The following is a 7007-nucleotide window of genomic DNA, read 5'->3' on the forward strand; positions in this document are numbered from 1 at the left end:
TATGTTGATGGATTTCAATCAGATGTACGTGGTGTTAAGGATTCATTGTTATGAAGGATTTATAATTGGGATTTGGAATCTTTAAAGGGGAACGCTCGCTCTTATGTATCTAATTTTACATGTAGTCTTAAAGCTAACGTCGGAGGTGCGACCGACGTCACACCTCCCCCCTTAGAGAAGAGATTTCACGCAGTGGAATCTCTGCCTCTGGGTGGCGGTAGACAGGATGCACTGAAATGTCATCCCTGTCTCGCAACGCTGGGTCAAGGGAATCGCAAATTAACGTTCGTTTCGTCAAGGGAGGACGGGTTCGGAATTCTCCGACACTGGCACTATCACTATCTTTGTCCTCGATGGCCGCTGAAGTCTTGTTGTCCCTCTGCTTCATGAATATAAAGAACCGGGTCAGTGAACTCCAGATGGCGACAACGAGATGCAGGCTCCAGCCGTATAGTGAGTGTAATGCGATGCCGTTAACGATCGTACTGATGATTGTTTTGATCGTGCGGATCGCTACATACACTCCGATTATTCCAGCACTTATTGATCCGAATGTAGTGAATCCGGACCATAATTTCTGTGCTGTAGACTCCGCTATCTGCTGTAGGGAGTTTTCATCGAGCAGGTTGAACATATTAATGTTTCCTGCTGCAAACTGTCTTCCCGTCGCACCCTGTGCGATTGAATTTATGACTGCTACCTTCTCTACAGGAAACATTATATGATCCTGTAGTTTGTCCAGGTCGTCTTGTGAATAAATGCCTCCCGTTGCCAAGTTCTTCGGATCTATGTATTTCCAGGTTGACTTGGCGAGGGGGTGAAGCTCCGAAGGAGTGATGGCCTCCATCAATGACGGTGTTAGGCGATACCATGTTCCGTGCAGTCTATAATATGGGGGAAGTAGCTCATTGCATGGCTTTTCTGTCCCCGTATTTGAAATGATGTGGTCCCTTGGCTTCAGGAATTTTGATGTGTTCCGATACGTGATGGGTAGCTCATCATAACACCGTTCGGTTTTCCTCACTTGGACCGTGACTGGTATGCACTTTATTATGTGCACTACCTCTCCTGCTGGAACTGCGATAAATCCGACATCCTTCATGATGGCAGTGGCAACTTCTTCGGGTGCTGAATGTAATAATGTGAGGGCGTTCTGGAGAATCTGACGCTCTAGCTCACACTTCTGACGGATTACATCTTTGTAGAGTTGAGAAAATTGTTTCCGGAGGTGCTTCTCCACGTAAACAAATTTGCTGTTGACATACGTGAAGATGTCCAGATTGTTGACCAAGGTGTGTGTTTTCTCCTTGAATTTTCCCGAACTTCCAACTTCCAGAATGAACAGCTTGGGGTGTTCCGTTCGGATTATGACATATCCGCAAACTGAAGATCTGCCTGTCTCCGTGAGTGCAAAAGTCGTGTCCTGCGATGCTACGGTATACAGGGTTGGAGAAGGATTCACCTTGGAGGATAGTTTAGTGGCTATCCCTTCGTACAAGACATCATAATTATTGAATTTGCACGAGTCCGTCGGCGTGGTTTCCCAGAACGTATGGCCATCTTGTGCGTCTAAGCAGCTTCCTTTTTGAAGGGGGCAGGTTTGCCCAGTTTGTAGATGAATCTGTCCGGTTGACAATCTGATTGGAGCGATGTAGTCGCGGATCGTGATTCGGACTAAAGCTTGTACCACGACATCGGTCCAAGTCCCAAACGGATCACTATACGTGGTTCCAGCGCAGCTACCATCGTTCTGAATAACTCCTGCTAACGTGAGGCCGTGAGAGGAGGTCGAGTTCGGCTGAATACCTGTGATCTGGGCGGCTGGGGTGATGAATATTGTCCCCGTCGTGTGTAGGCTCGAACAGGTTTCGCTGGAGATCGGTAATATATAGTCTTGTCGACCATTGGATACTACCGAATTATGTGAATGCATGCCACAATAGTATATGGTTCTGTCTATTCCGATATGGCATTGCAAAACACGAGCTTGCGAGAATTCAGCTAGCTGCAGGAGCTGAATTCTTTCTAGATTTTCAGCTGGTGCGATGTCTTCTGGCTCGCAGTTAAGAGTGTCAATAGTTGAATACGTGGTAATATTCAAGGTTGAACCTCCACAGTCATATCCAATGAGTGTTGAGGCTTGCGTGGCAATAGAGAGCAAGATAGCTGCTTGTATCGGCTGCATGGTTGCTGTTATAGCGTTGTCGAGAGACTGATGATCTTCAGGGGTGACGGTTTCTCCTTGAAGATCTCGTTGTGTCGCAGGGATATCGTCTTCCTGCTGTGGAGTGGGGTGATGCTGACCAGAGGTTTTAAATTTCGCTCTTGGGTCGCTGCGATAGTTTATCGTTGGCGTAACGATATTGGAGACTCTGTTAACGCTAGGAAGATTGAATTCGTTTCGCAAGATACATAACGAAAGCTTATAATCAGACTTAGTTGTCTCGGGCGAGTATAATGTATCGGCTTTATTTCTTTTTCTTGCTGACGCGAATCTCGCGGAATTGTATTTGCCAGACGCATGGACTTTGTTTTCGGTCGCACGGATACCTGATCGTTGAAGCTGCAAGAGGTCTTGTTCCGGCGAGGATTTGAAGATAGGAGTTTGTGGCAAAACATAAACTCCTTTTGATTTAACTTTAGGAATAGAAATGTTTTCTAAATTGTTCTCATATGAACATTCTAAAAGTTCATCTGAGGCGAAGGCGCTGATGTTTCTTTCCACACAGGACTTTGAATATAAATCGTCGGGATGGTTACCGGAATTCTTTAAAGTATCGGGATGGCTACCGGAATCGTCGGGATGGTTACCGGAATTATTTAAAGAATCGGGATGGCTACCGGAATCGTCGGGATGGTTACCGGAATTATTTAAAGAATCGGGATGGCTACCGGAATCGTCGGAATGGTTACCGGAATTATCTAAAGAATCGGGATGGCTACCGGAATCGTCGGAATGGTTACCGGAATTAATAGAAGACGCGAGTTGATCGTTAACGATCGTCTCGTGCGCGCGGCACGCACGAGCATTGAATACGTCCGAATTGACTTCGGCTTGAATATTCGAAAAGGGAACCTCGATCTCTTCCACCTCCAACGTAGGCAGGGAGAAGGACGCCACTTCGGACGATGCGTTAAAGCATCGCAGGTATGCCTTTCCGTTACGGTTGGTGACTAAACAATCACCTAAGAACACATCGGGTTTTACATCTATTTTTCGCACATACCCTTCGCTTGGGCCCTTTACGTTGACGGCTATGCAGGCGGCGGTACGGCTTTCGATGGAATATTCCCGAGGATTCGAAAAGGGAATACGTAGGGTTTTATACTCTACGCATTCCTTCGCAAATGATATCTCTGCTCCCTCTCTGAAGAAGGGGGAGCCTAAGATACCATCTATATTAATTGGAAGACTGTCAGGCAGAACGTGTAGCGTGACTTTAATGGAATCTGCTAGCTCCGCATTGATATAACCGAGGGTCGCAATTTCTCCTTCTGTCACGCCATGGACGTGTATGACGCTGTCAGTTTTTAGATGAACGTCAGATTTGATACCAGACGCTCGGATTAAGTTGACCTCGGACCCGGTGTCCAAGAGGAACTCACACTCTTTTGAGAAGAGTGACGATCTTGCTTTTATTCGAGGGATAGGGGAGTCCGGCGCGAGATTTATTGCCGAGACTAATTTCGCGGATGGTCGTTCATTCTGCTGACCGTCCGGGTTATCTCTCCTATCTACTCGAATTTCATCTACTGCTGGTCGTCGCTGATGACGGCCAGCTGTGTTGCCTTTTGGCGATTCTCTTGGGATGCCTCCCGTCCTTTGGTCGCGTTTGTCGGGAGGCTTGATTCGTTTCCCGACTCATTTCTACTGTAATATTCGCGGCGGCGACATTCGTGTATGTCATGTCCCGTGCGCTTACAATATTTACAATACTTCCGACTCTCCGTAGGAAAGCGATCGCGACCTGGGGACTGGGAAGCGCGATCTTCGCGTTTATACGTTTCGCGCTGATTTGATTGCGACGGTTCGTGACGTCGCGGAGGAGGAGAGCGATACGCGTCTCTGTTATCGGGTTTCCTGTCTCGCCAGGATTCACGAGGTGAAAAGGAAGGTCGTTGATCTTTCCTTTCCGAAGATCTGTTGCGCTGCTCAGGCGCATTCCTATCATAATAAGAGTTGCTTGATCGCTCTGGTGTGCGATTACGAGAGTCGGAGAATGCAACGCGGCGTCCGTCGTCACGATAACGAACACGGTCAAGCTCGTACTGTTTGTACGCGGTTACTGCTTCGTCGAATATTTTCTGTAATTCGAGTGACGCGCAGAGCCTGACCTCGGTTCGAAGCGCTGGGATAAGACCACGCATGAAACAATCAACTGTGAATTTATCAATCTCGTCTAGATTGGGGACCCCGCGGCCTGAATCTATGATCGCCGTTCTAAGGTCCTTTACTCGCGTAATATAATTCAACACGTGCTCGGACTGTCCCTGGTGTATCGAAGCTAATTCTCCGCGATACTGATCGATGAATTTATATGGGCCTAGTACATCTTTCAGGCGGTTGCACAATTCAGAGATTGTGTTAATATTTACGTCTTCAATCGCGGCGTATGCCTGTCCTCTAAGCTTATTGCATACTAATCTAGTGAGGGTACGCTCAGCTGTGGCTGGAACAGCTTCCAAGGCTCGCTTGCACGCGCGAACGAATTGTAGCACGGTTATGGAGGTGCCGTCAAAGGTAGGCACAAGTTCAACCGCTTGTTTAACGGTGAAATTCGAAGAATCGTGCATTATGGGTTCGCGGGGCGCAACGACTGGGCTAGCTGGAATTGATTGAGAATCTCTGGCCGATCGGATTTCTGCTATCTCGCGGCGTATATCCTCGTACGTTTCTCTCTGATCGCGCGTTTCTGCTTCGTATTGCAATTTGAGTTGAGTCAACGCGGCGGTTTGATTAATGAGAGCTGCTTCTCTACGAGCTAAATCTTTCTGGAATTCAATTAATTCCTCTTCCGTAGGAGGAACCTTCTTTCTAGCCTCGCTACGCGTTTCCATGATTGCGTCGCTTGAAAATTTCTAAGTATGAAATTCGCGAAAAATAATCCGACTATATAACGTGGGCGAAGGGGCGTTTTCTAAACCGCCCGTCGCACTTTAACGTTCACTAAAACTCTCGATGAATTTGTACTGAGTACGAACATCGCGAAAAACAATTTGAGTATGTAACGTGGGCGAAAGGGCATTTCCTTCACTGCCCGTCGCACTTTTAACTGACACTATGCTTTCACGGACTCTAAGTCTACTGCGTTAAATTGTCAAACAATGATGGAACGCACAGGGGTTCGCGTGCTAACACTGATTCCATTTTTATTCCTCGATGCCGTGCTTCTAACATCGGTGACCAACGAGTGTCCTACCGACTGCGCCAAATTTGTCACAACAAATTTTGGCAGAGGTAGGACACATGACGTATCCTACAAAAGTGTTGACGGTGTCTCTAACATCGGTGACCAACGAGTGTCCTACCGACTGCGCCAAATTTGTCACGTCCTGGCGGGGCTATAAGAGCAAGAGAAGAGAATACCGCGGCCCGGCTACTCTGCTCTTCCACTGACTGACATTTAATAAAAGTGTTGGTCTTTTTATCAACAGACTAGGACCCGATGCCGACACCTGCATGCAGTCTTACACAAATGAAAGATGCACGCGACCCTGAAACATATGCGATAATATGTTCCACTTACTTTTACGCTTCGCTTGTTTGTCGATTGACACGAGAAATGAATTCGCAACGGATGAACGGCTACGGTTGCGCTGATGACCTTGAATTCGGTCCGCTCTGCTCGACAGGCGTTGATCCAAATGGCTGGAAACGACCTTCAAGGATTGACGACTGCGCCAAACTCTGTCACGTCAATATTTGACAGGAACGACCTCCAATGATTGACAGCTGGCTGCTACGGTATTGTAGACGGATGCGCTCGTTGAGGAAACGGGCGTGGACGCTGTACGATACCGTGAATCTAACTCACGAATATCGTCCGCGTGATTGACGATATTTTAACTAGCGAAAACGGGCGTGGACGCTGTGCGATCCCGTGAATTTATCTCGCGAATATCGTCCGCGTGGTTGACGATATTTTGATTCGAGAAAACGGACGTGGATGCTGCGGAGCTTGCTATGCGAGCAAGTCTATCACTATCACGCACGTACGCGAACACGTAACAGGAAATTGAATAAGGAATACTATTCGCGAACTTTCCAGTGAGAACTCTATCTCTAACTAACAACGTGTCACTTCAAACTACGAAGTTAGGAGCAAGGAAATAATAATTGGGATTTAGATTGACTCTGGTAAAACAAAGTATATTATAAACGTAAAAGAATACAAAGGTAAAGGTGCTTATTATTAACGAAATCGAAATACGTACTAAGTACGAAATATGAAACGCAATAAAAATGTTTAATTGAATAAACGAAGTAATGTTTGAATTAAACGAATAAGAATACGATATTACTGAATGGTATTAGGGACTGTGTCTAAACAGTATGGATTTGGAAAGATTGTGTCTAAACAATCTGGATTTGGAAAGACTATGTCTAAATAGTCTGGACTTGGAAGATTGACGAAAACTCGACTGACCCACTCGGGTCCCCGGAGAGGACTGGGGAGAATCGAACGTTCGTCGACGAATAACGTTCGTCCGAAAAATGCTGACTTCGCAAAAGGGGACCGTGTCCTCTTTGTGCCGGTCTTCGTCGTAAACAGCGCGATGGCCGCCGCACTAGAGTCAGCAGTTTTCGTTCCCAGTGGTGCAGGACTCGAAAATTAAGTGGTAACCATTGGCGTACCTATTTATTTATTTAAATAAATTGGGACTTAGAATATTTTCGAGCGCTTGCTCTTGCAAGGCGTTTCGATGTAAATTTTATATGTCATATGATTAGTTGACATCATTTGTCGACCGATCATATGTTTGAAAATATTCTAAGTACTTTTGAA

Source organism: Lasioglossum baleicum, unplaced genomic scaffold (genome assembly GCF_051020765.1).
Source record: "Lasioglossum baleicum unplaced genomic scaffold, iyLasBale1 scaffold0071, whole genome shotgun sequence".
Classification (NCBI taxonomy): domain Eukaryota; kingdom Metazoa; phylum Arthropoda; class Insecta; order Hymenoptera; family Halictidae; genus Lasioglossum; species Lasioglossum baleicum.